Here is a 7,192-nt window from a genome sequence, read left to right on the forward strand (position 1 = left end):
CTTAGCGTAGCTTGCTGGAACCGATTCATGTCGCTTCCGCGTTCCCAGTCCGTCGGTTCCGGTAATTTCTGCAAGTTTTTAATAAAGAGCTGGTTCCGTGATGTGGGAGCTCGGGGAATGGTAATCTCCTTTTGGTACCGTGGTGGTTTAGGGTTTTAAACTAGTCTCGGCTTTACTGGTACTGTGGTACTGGAATCTTGCACGGTGGCCATTGTTTGCCAAGCCCGCAACATTCTTGATGTAGTAATTCTAGTCTAGCGCTGCTCTGCTCCTATCTGTTCCTGTCTGCATTATGATGTTTTATTTTACCCTAGGGATACAAGTAATGTTTCTGATGCTCTCCTGCTGCTGCAGTTGGCTCATGTTTCTGATTTGATATGCAGATATGGAAGAGGTGGAGAATAGAAGCAAGCGGAAATCGGCCGAGCTGGATTCAGAAGACAATTCCACTGTTGCTGTTCCGGATGGGCAGCAGCCGCTGCCTGGCATGGCCGCCAAGCGTCCGAACCTCGCCCGGTCGTGCATCCATGAAGTCGCTGTCCCGAACGGCTACGACTTGGCCAAGGATGAGGCTGTAAACGGGACCCTTTCAAATCCCGTGTTCAACGGGGAGATGGCCAAGACGTACCCATTTCAGCTCGACCCCTTCCAGAGCGTCTCCATCGCGTGCTTGGAGCGCAACGAGTCTATCTTGGTCTCGGCTCACACCTCTGCGGGGAAAACAGCCATTGCTGAGTACGCGATCGCAATGTCGTTCAGGGACAAGCAGAGGGTCATATACACCTCCCCGCTGAAGGCTCTCAGCAATCAGAAGTACAGGGAGCTTAGCCAGGAGTTTTCTGATGTTGGGTTGATGACTGGTGATGTCACGCTTCAGCCAAATGCCACTTGCCTGGTCATGACCACGGAGATCCTCAGGGCCATGCTTTATAGGGGCTCCGAGGTGATCAAGGAGGTTGGTTGGGTTATATTTGATGAGATCCACTACATGAAGGATCGTGAGAGAGGCGTTGTGTGGGAAGAGAGTATTGTCTTCCTCCCCCTGCCATCAAGATGGTCTTTCTGTCTGCTACCATGTCCAATGCAACCGAGTTTGCTGAGTGGATATGCAACCTGCACAAGCAGCCTTGTCACGTGGTGTACACAGACTTCAGGCCCACACCGTTACAGCACTATGTCTTCCCGATAGGTGGGTCTGGTCTCTACCTCGTAGTGGATGAAAATGGTCAGTTCAGGGAGGATAATTTTCTAAAGCTTCAAGACACATTTGCAAAGCAACCTAGTCAACCAGATGGGAGGAAGGGTGGTGGACCTAAAGCTAGTGGTCGAATAGCAAAAGGTGGAAATGCTTCTGGAACTTCTGACATATACAGAATTGTCAAGGTAGGGCGACATGAATTCTGGCCTTATTGTACTTCCTAAATTTACAAACACTAGATTGTTTATGCTTTCTTCAAGGTGCATGCTGTTTGTAAATTTACCTCCTACTAGGTTAGAAAACTAGGCCATGTCTCACTTGTGGATGTTTTATTTGCTGATGTTTTCGTATACTTAGGCTTAATTTATTTCTGTCATATCTCGCTTAATTTTGATTAATGCCAATATGCAGATGATTATGGAGCGCAAGTTTCAACCAGTCATAATTTTCAGCTTTAGCAGAAGAGAATGTGAGCACCATGCGATGTCAATGTCAAAACTTGATTTCAACACTGAAGAAGAAAAGGATAACATCGATCAGGTTTTCCGTAGTGCTATTCTCTGTTTGAGCGAGGAAGATAGAGGTTTACCTGCTATAGAGTTGATGTTGCCTCTTCTTAAACGAGGTATTGCAGTACACCATTCTGGGTTGCTTCCAATAATTAAGGAGCTGGTTGAATTGCTCTTCCAAGAAGGTCTTGTGAAAGCTCTCTTTGCTACAGAGACGGTGTGCCCTTTGACCTGATCATCCTGCTTGATCTTAAACTTTTTTGTCCCTTTACATGTTGCATACATCTCAAAGGGACTTTTAGTTGGCAGAGAACTATTGTTTTATACTATCGAGTATGCATCTTACACTCAGTAGGAGCAGCATTTCATTAATACATGATTGTTTTTCCCAGTTTGCCATGGGGCTGAACATGCCTGCAAAAACAGTTGTCTTCACATCTGTCAAAAAATGGGATGGTGATAGTAACCGTTATATTGGTTCTGGAGAATATATACAGGTAAATCTGATATGATGTGAAGTCAGGCATATAGGTTTAGTAGGTGAAATAGAATGTACAGGCCCTTCTTACTGTGAATTTGTATTCATTTGTAGATGAGTGGAAGAGCTGGTCGCCGTGGCAAGGATGAACGTGGCATTTGTGTTATAATGATAGATGAGAAGGTAAGGCTCTGCAGTCTTACCTTGCAACTAGCTTTCTTTTTCTTAATAAATTTTAAGAGCACGCCGATCATGCAAGGAGGTTCGGTTTCTTGTTGTTGACAAGAAACCTAGTGGACACTTTTAAAATAAATTTAATAATTTGATCAAATGCATCCATTCATTTTGCTCTGTTGAAGTTCTCCCAAGAGATATCTTTCCATAGTCATGCTTAACTTTGCTTCTCAATAGTTATGCAAATTTAATTTGTTCGAATCAGCCTCCTTGCACAATAAAAATCAAGGGAATGGCTGCCTAGAAATACCCTTCCCCAGACCCCACAGTGTGTGTGAGCTTTCAGCACTCGGTACACCCTTTTTTTAGTAGGTGTGTCAACATTCATTTTATGCCATTGAGGCTGTCATCCAAGACTTTTACTTTGTTCCATATTCATGCTTGAATTGGCTGACATGTAAAGACTTATTTTGTAAGCCATGATTCTTATGCAACTTAGATACACTATAAGTGTTTGTTTTGTACTCAAGTGCTTCCTTTAGTTTGACTTGTAATGATTGGTCTTAACATGAGTTAATTTTGCAGATGGAAATGAGTGTTATCAAGGACATGGTGTTAGGTAAACCAGCACCTCTCATCAGTACTTTCCGACTGAGCTACTACACTATTCTGAATTTACTGAGTCGTGCTGAGGGCCAATTTACTGCTGAACATGTCATCCGGAATTCTTTCCACCAGTTTCAGTATGAAAAGGTTTGTTTCAGGACCTTATGTAGATGCCTCTCCTAACATGTCGCTGGGAATGTAACAGATTAGCTTCCCTTGCTTTTCAGGCATTACCTGAAGTGGTTCAAAAGATTACAAGGTTGGAAAATGAAGCTAGCCTGCTGGACTCCTCTGGAGAGGTATGCTATTTTGATTGCAGTATACATTATTGTTCTTCTGTTTGATTAACAGTCTTAACACTTCTCCCTGTACAGAATGATCTTGCTGAATATCACAAATTAGTGCTTGATATATCTGAACTTGAGAAGAAAATCATGTCTGAGATGATAAGACCAGAAAGAGCTTTGTTATATTTGGTTCCTGGAAGGCTGGTATGTAACTCCATTTCTCATCGGGTCTGTTCTTGCTTGAGGATGAGATGTACATCTTCATCAGTTATAACTCTTGTATTTGACTGTTAAGAAACAGCACTACAGCAAGAATACCGTATCTACTTCTGTTCACCATTTTTTTAATATTAAATGTTGCTTTGTAATGATTTATGATATGGGTTTTGTAAAATTTACACAAATTCCCTTGTACTGAGCAATTTGCATCATGGCAGGTTAAGGTGAGGGATGGTTCAACAGATTGGGGATGGGGTGTTGTTGTAAATGTTGTGAAGAAACCTGCAACATCTACTACTCTTCCCCCTGCATTAAGTGCATCTCGTGGTAATAACTATATAGTGGATACCTTGCTTCATTGTTCTTCTAGTTCGAATGAGAATGGATCACGTTCAAAGCCATGCCCACCTCGCGCTGGGGAGAAGGGAGAGATGCATGTGGTGAGTTGAAGCTTGTGACAAAGGGTTTTATTTTGGTGGCATATCTTCAGTTCGCTGGACTGTCATTTTATGATGGTCACAAATTACTTTTGACTAATGTTGAGGTTTTTGCAGGTGCCTGTACCATTACCTTTAGTATCTGGTCTAAGCAGCGTTAGAATCAACATTCCATCTGATCTACGACCACCTGAAGCAAGACAAAATATACTTTCTGCAGTTCAAGAACTAGGAAAGCGTTACCCCCAAGGGCTTCCAAAGCTACATCCAATTACAGTGAACATTCTTACACGATGACTCTTTTTAAGCTGATGTTAAATTTGCATGGCAGACATCATTTTTTTCTTCTTACATAATGTCTTTTTATAACTTGTTTTAGTTTTGCATGGAAAGTATCATTTTCGTTTACTGAGACTGAAAATTGAAAATATGAGAACTCAAATATATCTCGTCAGGATTTAGATGTACCTGAGCCAGCTCTTCAGATGAGATATGGCATATCTGTTTTTCCTCAATACTGTCAAGCTTCATGCACTAACCAACTATTTCAAAAGACCGATCTGATGAAAAGGGCTAGGCAATCCACTTATACACTTCAACAAATACATCATCCATCATGATACACAGGCAGAGAAAACAAATGCTAAAGCTGAAATACTGATATGATCTTCACCTGTTTATTTATTATATCACATGTTTGCAAAACTCAATGTTCTCTCTTGATCTACCTTATGTTAGCATTTCTTCCTTGGAGCATCATTTCCTAAAATATATCATCTGGGATCCTTAAGCAATCTTTCTGAATCCTTCTGTCATTTTCTACATTTTGGGAATCTGATATTATCTGGTATAATTAATAGGACATGGGTATTGAAGAACCTGATTTAGTTGACGTGGTTCATAAACTTGAGGTTCTCGAGCAGAAACTAGATTCTCACCCACTACATAAGGTATGCCTTGTACCTTTCAATTAAGAAATCTCCAGTGCCTTTTTTACTCAGACCCACTTTTTAATGCTATTTTGTGTCTTAGTCTGATCAAAGTGACCAGCAACTGTCATGGTACCAAAAAAAAGCTGAACTGAATCATGAAATTCAACAACTAAAGTCAAAGATGCGGGATTCACAGGTTGGTTGAATTTTGTGTACTTGATCCTCTTTAAACAGCTTGAATGTGTTCTTACATTCTCCTCCATTCAGCTACAAAAATTTAGAGATGAACTAAAGAACCGGTCTCGCGTTCTGAAAATGCTGGGTCACATTGATGCGGATGGTGTTCTCCAGTTAAAGGGACGTGCTGCCTGCTTAATTGACACTGGGGATGAGCTGCTTATCACTGAACTTATGTTTAATGGTACCTTTTTAATATGATTATGTCTTACGATTTTTTTGTTAAGTTTATATTCAGTGCTGCATTAATTTGTCTATGCGACTAGGTACATTTAATGACCTGGATCATCATCAAGTTGCTTCCGTGGTTAGCTGTTTTGTACCGTGTGAGAAGTCTAGTGAGCAAATACGCCTGAGAAATGAGCTTTCTAAGCCAATGACACAACTCCAAGAGGCTGCAAGAAAAATAGCTGAGGTGCATACTTGTATCAATCACACTGTTTTGCCATCTTCTCAGTCTCTATACTTGATTGGGTTCTCTGATGTCTTGTTCTTGTTTTAGGTACAACGGGAATGCAAATTGGATGTAAATGTGGAGGAATACGTTGAATCAACTTGTAAACCCTACCTGATGGATGTCATATACTCCTGGTCAAAGGTTGGTCAGCCTATGCAGTTCATGATAGAGATCTATTTTCCCCGGGTTTTATGGGGAATATCTTATTTCCAATTGTGACATTTGATCTTATTATGTATAATCTTCCCATCAGATGCAATTTCATTACCCATATGTTGATTTGTGATTATTTTTTCCACACAGGGCTCCACCTTTGGAGAGGTCATAGAAATGACTGACATTTTTGAAGGAAGCATCATACGGCTAGTTAGGAGGTTGGATGAATTTCTGAATCAGGTAGACCAACTGTACCCAGCTCCCTGGATTGCACCATATTCCACCTGTTGCTTCCCGCCATTAGTACCTAAATCACTTGGACAATCAGAACGTTTGCCTTTGATTACATTGTGCTTTTGAATACGAATTCATCTGCCTTTGATTATCCCATTTGGCTCATTTTGCTTTTGAATACGAATTTGTCTGCCTTTGATCATCCTGTTTGGCTTCTATGGAAAATGTCCATTAAAGTTTCAAATGAACATTATTTACTCTCATTGTGGCATGACAAAATATTACGTGCAAGTTGAGAGTCTAGCTGGAATCATTTCGTGACTCAGTGCGCTCAAGAATAGTTTAACCAACTTCAATTGTTTTACTGCGTGATGACACAACTTGCTTGGCAAAGTAAATAAGTGGTATTTATTCACATGTAATGGTGACTTAAGTCCCTGCTGTTACGAGGAAATGTAGTTTGATATGTAAAAAAACGTTTCCTGCTCCTTTATTATCTCCGTATATATGAATTGTGATTGACATCCACTTTATTCTACGCCCTTTTATGCATGCCCACCACTTCCTTTGCCTGTTCCAGTGTCTGTAAATAGTTGTCAAAATCAAACTCTGCCTTGTTTTCCTTTTTGAACCAACTGACTGTGTGATTCTGTTTCCAGCTAAAAGCTGCTGCTGAAGCTGTTGGGGAGGTGAACCTTGAGAACAAGTTCGGATTGGCAAGCGAGAGCCTACGCCGGGGTATCATGTTTGCCAACTCGTTGTATCTGTGATGAGTGTAGCTCCAGCAGCTGTAACATATATGTTAGCAGACCAAATCTACCTGCCTCTTTATTTTTGACATGGCTTCTAGCCTGGTAACCCTAATCTGTCAGGAGTGTAGGTTGTATCCTGGTAACCCCCTAGGCTGCAGGCGTTCCATCAGAAGATTGAAAGCCATCTGTTATAATACATCAGTTTATCTATGATTCATACATGTACACGTTAGCAGGTGGTGCTAACATTTTTGTGAGCGGTCTGAGTCTGAAATGGTGCGAAAGTTTTATCATACCTGCCCCGTTCTAGACATCATTTTGTGATGACGTGCATTTGGATTTGTTGTTTATCAAGCAGTTTGCTCTAGGTTGCCATGGCGTGTGTTATGAAATCTAGTTGGTCACTGAACCATTAAGCAGCTATATATCTATTTGCTGTTATGTCTCTGGAGATGATGCAAAGGGTTATAGGGCGTGTATGTTTTATAGTCGCATGTTGTTAATTTTTGCGATAGT

The 7,192-nt window shown here is 41.0% G+C and overlaps 1 pseudogene; it reads left to right on the top strand.

Annotated features, from left to right (window-relative positions):
- The first annotated feature begins 385 nt into the window (after window positions 1–385).
- Window positions 386–6,969, top strand: LOC124660970 (annotated as a pseudogene).
- Window positions 6,970–7,192: the final 223 nt, after the last annotated feature.

The sequence above is a fragment of the Lolium rigidum genome, chromosome 6 (genome assembly GCF_022539505.1).
Source record: "Lolium rigidum isolate FL_2022 chromosome 6, APGP_CSIRO_Lrig_0.1, whole genome shotgun sequence".
In the NCBI taxonomy this organism is placed as follows: domain Eukaryota; kingdom Viridiplantae; phylum Streptophyta; class Magnoliopsida; order Poales; family Poaceae; genus Lolium; species Lolium rigidum.